Below are 6,930 nucleotides of genomic sequence, written 5' to 3' on the forward strand. Positions count from 1 at the left end.
CCCACTATTGCTCTCTCTTTCAGTCGTAGTTTTCCAGTCACTCCCTCCGTCAAGCCGCCATGCAGCCCTCATCAGATTGATAGCACTTTCTCTCTCCCTCTCCAACTGCTTTTCTTTCTTTCTCTCTCTCTCTCTCTCTCTCTCTCTCTCTCTCTCTGTGCGCATGCTAACACCCACTCTCTCTCTTTAGATGGCAGCTACACCAGCGGCTACACACACACACACTCGGGCTCGAGACTTTTGTTTTTTAGGGTATAATTTTCCAATAAGACAGTCGCTTGCGAGAACTTTTCCCATCTCAGAAAAGAAATGTCAATTTCACCTTCAGTATCTGCTGCTTTCAGTGCTGCTTCATCTCCAGAAAAACTGATCGAAAATTGCTAAGGCCCTCTTACACAACATTATAGCTCCTCAAAATATTATAGAACTGCTTCAGCATTCTGACCTCCTTCTTGGAAAGCTTCAGTTCCTTGGATGTGCACGGGTTGGATCAACTTGAGCGACTAGTCTTTCCTTCAACTTGACATACTTGAAAAAATAAGGGAGTGCTTCTTCAGCCTGTCATCCAAGAGACATTCGAACTGCATCTAATCAAAACAGCTTGGCTTGCAAACTTTAACTACAGGAAGTCTTCTCTAAGTGTCGTAAAAATCAGTTCGAGGTGTTCAGCTTGCTTCAAAGACTTCTCAAACTCGCCTTTATTGGATGCTGCTATTTCATACAGGCAACGACATCTTGTAAACTTTGCAATTGTATCTTTGATGCATCTGAGTATTTCAAATCCTTTTTGTACATATAACAAAGGCTTTGCTGACTCCTTGCGCCACTCTGCTAGTGTGGCACATGTTTCACCTATTCTCTATTATTCTTCAAGAGTAGCAGATGAGCGAGCAAAGTCTCAAGTGTTTGCAAGGTTTTTGGGTCTGCATTCTTGTTAGAAGATAGCTTTAGTTTATTTACTATATCCTTGAATGCTTGCAAAGCCTCTTCAGTTTTGGAACAAGCATCTTGAGCCTCATCAAAGGGTTTTCCCATTGGCTTTGGAGTGAGTTGTTTCATGTGGACTTTTTGGATGTGAAGCAACCAAGGCATCTGGCTTGGATAGCATGTGTTTTTCTAGACCGTGGACGTGGAAGCATCGGTAACTGCTGGTGTGGGTACCAAGCTTGTATATGCTGTGAGTGCTGAGGTACCCCAACGAGGCTGCCATAATGGTCTGGAAATGTGTGGGCTTTGAAAAGGCACGATCGCCCATCCTGTAATCCTAGAAAACTATGAAGCTCTTCTTGTTCGTTCATGGTCTCCCTGCGCCTTGCGCGCTTCTGAGCAGACTTGAAAATCTATAACAAATCCGCGAACCACTAGTAGATTTTTGCTTAATGAATTAAGGCATACTATATGAATAGCGTGCCAAGATAGAATTGTTTTCAATACTCATGAAAAATTTAATTGCTTCTTGTCTCAGAAGCATAAACTAGGTCAAGTTCGTATTTGTATAGAAAGAACAAAGACTCGTGGACATGGGAGGTACTATCTGACACTAATCAGACTGGAAAAGACCGGACTGACAATATAGACATGTCAATTTGTAAGTTATATGTATTCATTAGTGACATAGAAGTCTTCAAGAAATATTCCAGATAAAACACTATTAATGTATATTGAGCATGGCACATAATTGTGATTATTTTGAACAAGTATATAACGCTTTCCTAAAGACTCTTTTACTTTGTTTTGCAAACTTTGTAAAATTGATACTTCTCTTGTCAATAATTTTTGCATGCTTCCTTCATAACTTGCTCTTATACAATGTTGTAGGATCTAAACTTTATGCGCACTACAAAGTTGTGAAATTTATATTGATCATAATTGCATTGAAAGTGGCTTAACATTTGTATTTTGGTTTAGTCTATAAATTTTGTCACATAATCCAATTTTTAATCTTGATTGACATTAACCAAATGATGCTTTTTCTACTAACCTTCACTTTTAAAGCACTTGTTTAGCATTCGACAATTTGACTCCTAGCCATTTCCTTGAACCAGCCCTAGGTACGTAATTTCTCAATGTTTTCTATTGCATTTTAATTCCCTTCAACGAGTCAGCTCCAAAACATCCCTATTGCTATCATTTGTCTTAAGATCTCATCATTACGATCCATCTCCCCTCTGATTATACTATAACGCACTCGCTTGATATACTACTACGATAATACTTACCCTCTCCATTTATTTATCAATTGTTTTTCTTGATACATGTATTTAGGGAGACCAACTCAAGCAGTTTTCAATAAGGAAAATAAAAACATTGGACAATTTATAAAAATTAAAAAAAAATCCTTTGTATATACACATTCTCTTAAAGCGGGTGTGATTAACCATCTCTAAATTTAGGGCCTGTGCTTGCACTGAATATTGAAGAGGATTTGTTATTCAGCTATACAACTACTCATGTGAGCTAAGGTGCTCTGGATAGTGAACAACAGTTTGTAAGTACCCTCCTCCTCAATCATGCTCCAAATTGGTCTCATACATGTGATAAATGTTATATTTTTATGCCTAGCCTAGTCCATTGGTCACAAACACACAGATTCACCGATTTAGGCAGTGTGTAGATACTCATCTTGGTGCAGATCGCTAGCGTCCTTTATCTTTGCAATTTGGTGTGGTTCCTCTGTGTGTAGCCGGTCTCTCTCCTCTCTGATGGAAACTCCCTCCTTACCTGCGGAACATGGAAACCCCTTTTCCGGTTGAGTTCCTCCTGACGCTCTCCTTCTTTCCTCAAGCTCGGCTCATGTTGTGCCTCCCTCTCAGAGCTCCTCTTCAGCAAGGTGCGAGTCTCCACATAGATTCGGCTCCTGCTCCTTTCCTTAAGCTTGCCCCCCTGATTCGCCCCTTGCGATGGTGGCTTCTTCTCTCAGGTTCTGCAATGCACTTTTAAGCTCCTCGACATAGTTCTCCCTCTGCAAGGAGCTACCCCCTCCCTTGAGCAACTTGCTTCCGGCCCCCTTTCTACCTGGGCCCTCTATGGTGGCGCCTCCTTCTTCACGTTCAGGCCATCCTCCAATCATTACGACCCTCTTTCTTAAGAACTCAATTCACTTTTTCCCTTAATTATTTAGCCAAGGTTTGATTCCCACCCAAGCATTGATATTATTTGTTCCGATGCCTGAGGTCCTCGTTGTAATTGCATCAAGCCTGGATCTCACCATCTTAACTCTGAACTTGAGAAGCCGTCACATTCACTTTACTGGCTCTATCCCAAGCAATACCCAATGCCTATGAAGCCTGCTGATGTAGCCTCATTCATCACAACTTGAATGATGCTCAAACCTCAATTATCTTCGCAAGAAGATCGGTCATAAACAATGGATATCAACATCAAGGTAGACATCTCCCATAGAAGCATTCTATAGAGACTAAAGACCCTTGCCAAGCTTCAAGTGCATCCGTCCTTTGCAAACTTGATCAAACGACGAGCTGTAGACCATAGCTAGGAGCACACATCAAAAATTGGCATTGCCCAACACTCTACAAGCAACCATATCACAATCAAAAATGGAAAAAGCGGCCACACCATATGTACAAGAGTCGGCAAACTTCAAACCAAAAAAATCCTATCAACGTATAAGATAAGATCGCAGAATCTGCACACCATATATGGTGAAGGCTGCAATTGAGAATGAGAGAAATATGATGACTGTGTTCTGTCAACGATAAGAAGGATGCTCAATACACATGTAAAGATGTGAGAGATGTCACCCAAAAAAAATCAAGGAAAAAGGAGTCGTCAATAATAAAAGAGTCATCAAAATAGAGTATTAGCCTGCTCTTCATTCTTAACCAAGGTTAGCACACAAAAGCAGGCGACAAGTCTATTATTAGCCTGCACATCATTATTAGGCAAGTTTAGAACTCTATTTTTATCTGCAATCTCCACTTTTGACTATCATTAGCATTCAAACTATCACACGTGTATAAGGAGGTAGCATGCAGATGATGGCAACCTGCGGCACATGCAAAACAGACAGTCATACCAACACGAGGAAGGAGGGGCTACGGCTCCTTGTGGCTCCTTGTTTGCTACTGCAAACTCTTAGCTGTTGCGATGTCGGGGGATTTTATTTGAAAGGTGAGCCACGAAGGCACCGGGTCCCTGGCTGTGAGAGGTACGAGGAGAAGAATTGCAGCAGACACAATTAACAGGAACGGATCTTAAAGCAGACAATTTACCTTAAACCAAATAAGCAACAATATTCCTGTTTTAATCAAATTACAAGAATTGTCTCGGTTTAATCCAGGTGCTAATAAAATTTAACTGCCTTGTACCGCCTTGAGCTTCTTCCCGCCATGGCTTAGGAGCTTCAACTTCCGATGGCCTTGGGTTGGTCCAACTCGGTTTAAGGTTACCAGCCTAATTCTAGGTTTGAATAAGCTTAGAGATTATGGCTAAAGCTTCGACAAGTGAGATTTAAGAACTGGAATAGGACGCAAGCTCCATGGCATGTGAGGAACAATGAAAATAACCATAGGTGAAACAACACTAGGATCCACATACCCAATCTCACTTGGATCAAAAGCAAAAGCTTTACCATGTTTTTTGAGCATACGTTGAAAACACTTGATCTCCTCTTCATTGAGGAAACCATCTTCGCCAACCTTCAGCTGCTGCAATCTCTCCTTAGTAAACTTATGCCCTATGTTCTTTGGATTCCCGAGTATAGGCTGTCGAGAAGCCTCCTTAATCATTCCATCACTTCCTTCTGGTAGCGGTGCAGTCATTCGCCTCACTTTCTTTGCAAAAGTCTTGTATTTTGTCGCTACCTGTGCTTCAACCTTTTCACCTGAATCATCCTCAATATGCATAAGTGCTTCATATATACCTAACTCATCATACATGTCCATTGAATGGATCTTAACCACTTCAATTCTGCTTTGTAACCTGTTGTGCTCGAGGATGATAAAAATGTGAGCTTTCGTTTAGAGCTTGTTTTATTGCGAGCTTTACTTTAGCTTTTCCACCTATGTAAGGTGTTTATCTCCCATAAAAATACATTTTAATTTCAATCTTCAGTTCACTTTTTCTCCCATGGAAGGTTTTCATCTCCTATAACATTACCTTGTGTGGCTATGTTGTTTACAGAACTGTGATAGAGAGACATATAAATTTTCTCCAAAAGAGTGTCGTACTACAGATGGTGGCATTGATTTTAGCTAATGTGTTTTGGCCTCCATGCATCTCTAAGAGACATATATTATCTTTGATCATTTTTTCCTTTAGATCAATTTTATTTCATGACTTTGGTAATGATACTTAAGGTCTTTAGAGATCGCTAGTTGTCAAGCATTCTTGGTGTTAAAACAAGCAAATTAGTGGAGGACTTAAGGCAAACATTGAGTGGCATTTGAAGGTTTCACTATTCAAACATCAATTCGAATTGTATAAGTGTCAGGAACTTTTTATCTACACTTTTCATATTCACTGTGCAAAAATAAAAATGTTCATTTTCAAGGGTACACAACTCAAATTGAGGAGAGTTTACTGCCCATTTTTATTAGTGATAGCAAGCCATTATGTAAATGACGAACACATTATTTAGGTCCAGTTTGAGAATATGAATGTGAAGCTCCTAAAAATGATATTGGAAGTCACTATAGGATGAAATATCATCAATTGTTTGAGAGATTTTCACATTGGATACAAATGGGTTTTCAATTGCAAGTTAAATTCAGGAAAGATTAAGAGAGTTAAGGGCGAACTTAAAAACCAATACAAGACTAAAGGTCATTTTTCTTCTTCAGAGCTTTTTGGGGTTAAATAGGGGTGGCCAACTTTCAATTTTAATCTTAGAACAACCTACAAATGCCTATGAGAGTAAGGGCGAAAGAATTGCAACTTGCTAGATATTGTTAGTAAATGGTTTAACTTTAGTCCCAAAACAATTGGGGTACAATTAAACATTCCTGGGAGGCTAAGATTCTTGCTTTTGCAAAGTGTAGAGTTGAAAAGATTAGAATTAATTTTGAAGTTTTAGAGTCTAGGTGTCCTAGAAAGCCTCACTTTAAAGGTTTAAGGATGGTTAGATCAAACAAGCAAATGGCTAACCCCAATATGGTAACTCTCTTCCATATTCCATTGAGTTATGGAGAGTACGGTTACAAGATGCTAAAATATAGAGAAAGGAAGAAAGAAGAACCAACTAGCTATGGTACTCCAATTATGAATGTTCTCCAATAATTTTCTTGTAGTGAAGACTGCAATCTCTCTCTCTCTCTTTGTGTTTTTTTCTTTGGGAGAAATTATCTTCTCTATGTGTGTGTGTGTGGGGGAAGGGGGGGGGGGGGGGGGGGGGGGGGGGGGGGGGAACATCTTATATTACAATGTTAATATTTACATTTTGCTCAAAATGAGCCTGCATCTATATCCGAATCGAGGATCAGATAGCGTGAGAACATCCTCTGCACATTGGAAAGAATCAACGAATTTGAAGAGGACAAATAATTGCACTACAAAATTGTACAAAAATCAAACCTTCTCTTGAATCAAGCAATATATATCTACATCTACATGCCACGTTTAGACTTTGCTTCAAATTGGTGACTTGACTCCAAAGATTTGTTGTAAAGCTTCACACCTATACTCATTCCAACCAACCCTAGCCTAGAGAAACATATCTTGATGAGGAGTTGACTACAACTCTTTTACTTAATTAAAGGTTATCTCCTCTAAAATAGATGTCCCTAGCTAAACTCTACACTTACTACCCATCTAAAGAGCAATCTTCTCAAGGGGTACACTATGTAATCATGTTAATGAATTGTATGATTTGAGTAGAAGGAGTATTTTAATACAAATATTTTAAGCAAATTAACAGAGATACAGTAACAAAACCAATTTTATACTCCGTTTATGAAAATTTATTAAAATAAG

The 6,930-nt window shown here is 39.3% G+C and overlaps 1 pseudogene; it reads right to left on the reverse strand.

Annotated features, from left to right (window-relative positions):
• Positions 1-419: 419 nt before the first annotated feature.
• LOC147428217 (uncharacterized) lies at positions 420-3,070 on the reverse strand (annotated as a pseudogene).
• Positions 3,071-6,930: the final 3,860 nt, after the last annotated feature.

Source organism: Adiantum capillus-veneris, chromosome 23 (genome assembly GCF_014529385.1).
Source record: "Adiantum capillus-veneris isolate H3 chromosome 23, ASM1452938v2, whole genome shotgun sequence".
Taxonomy (NCBI): domain Eukaryota; kingdom Viridiplantae; phylum Streptophyta; class Polypodiopsida; order Polypodiales; family Pteridaceae; genus Adiantum; species Adiantum capillus-veneris.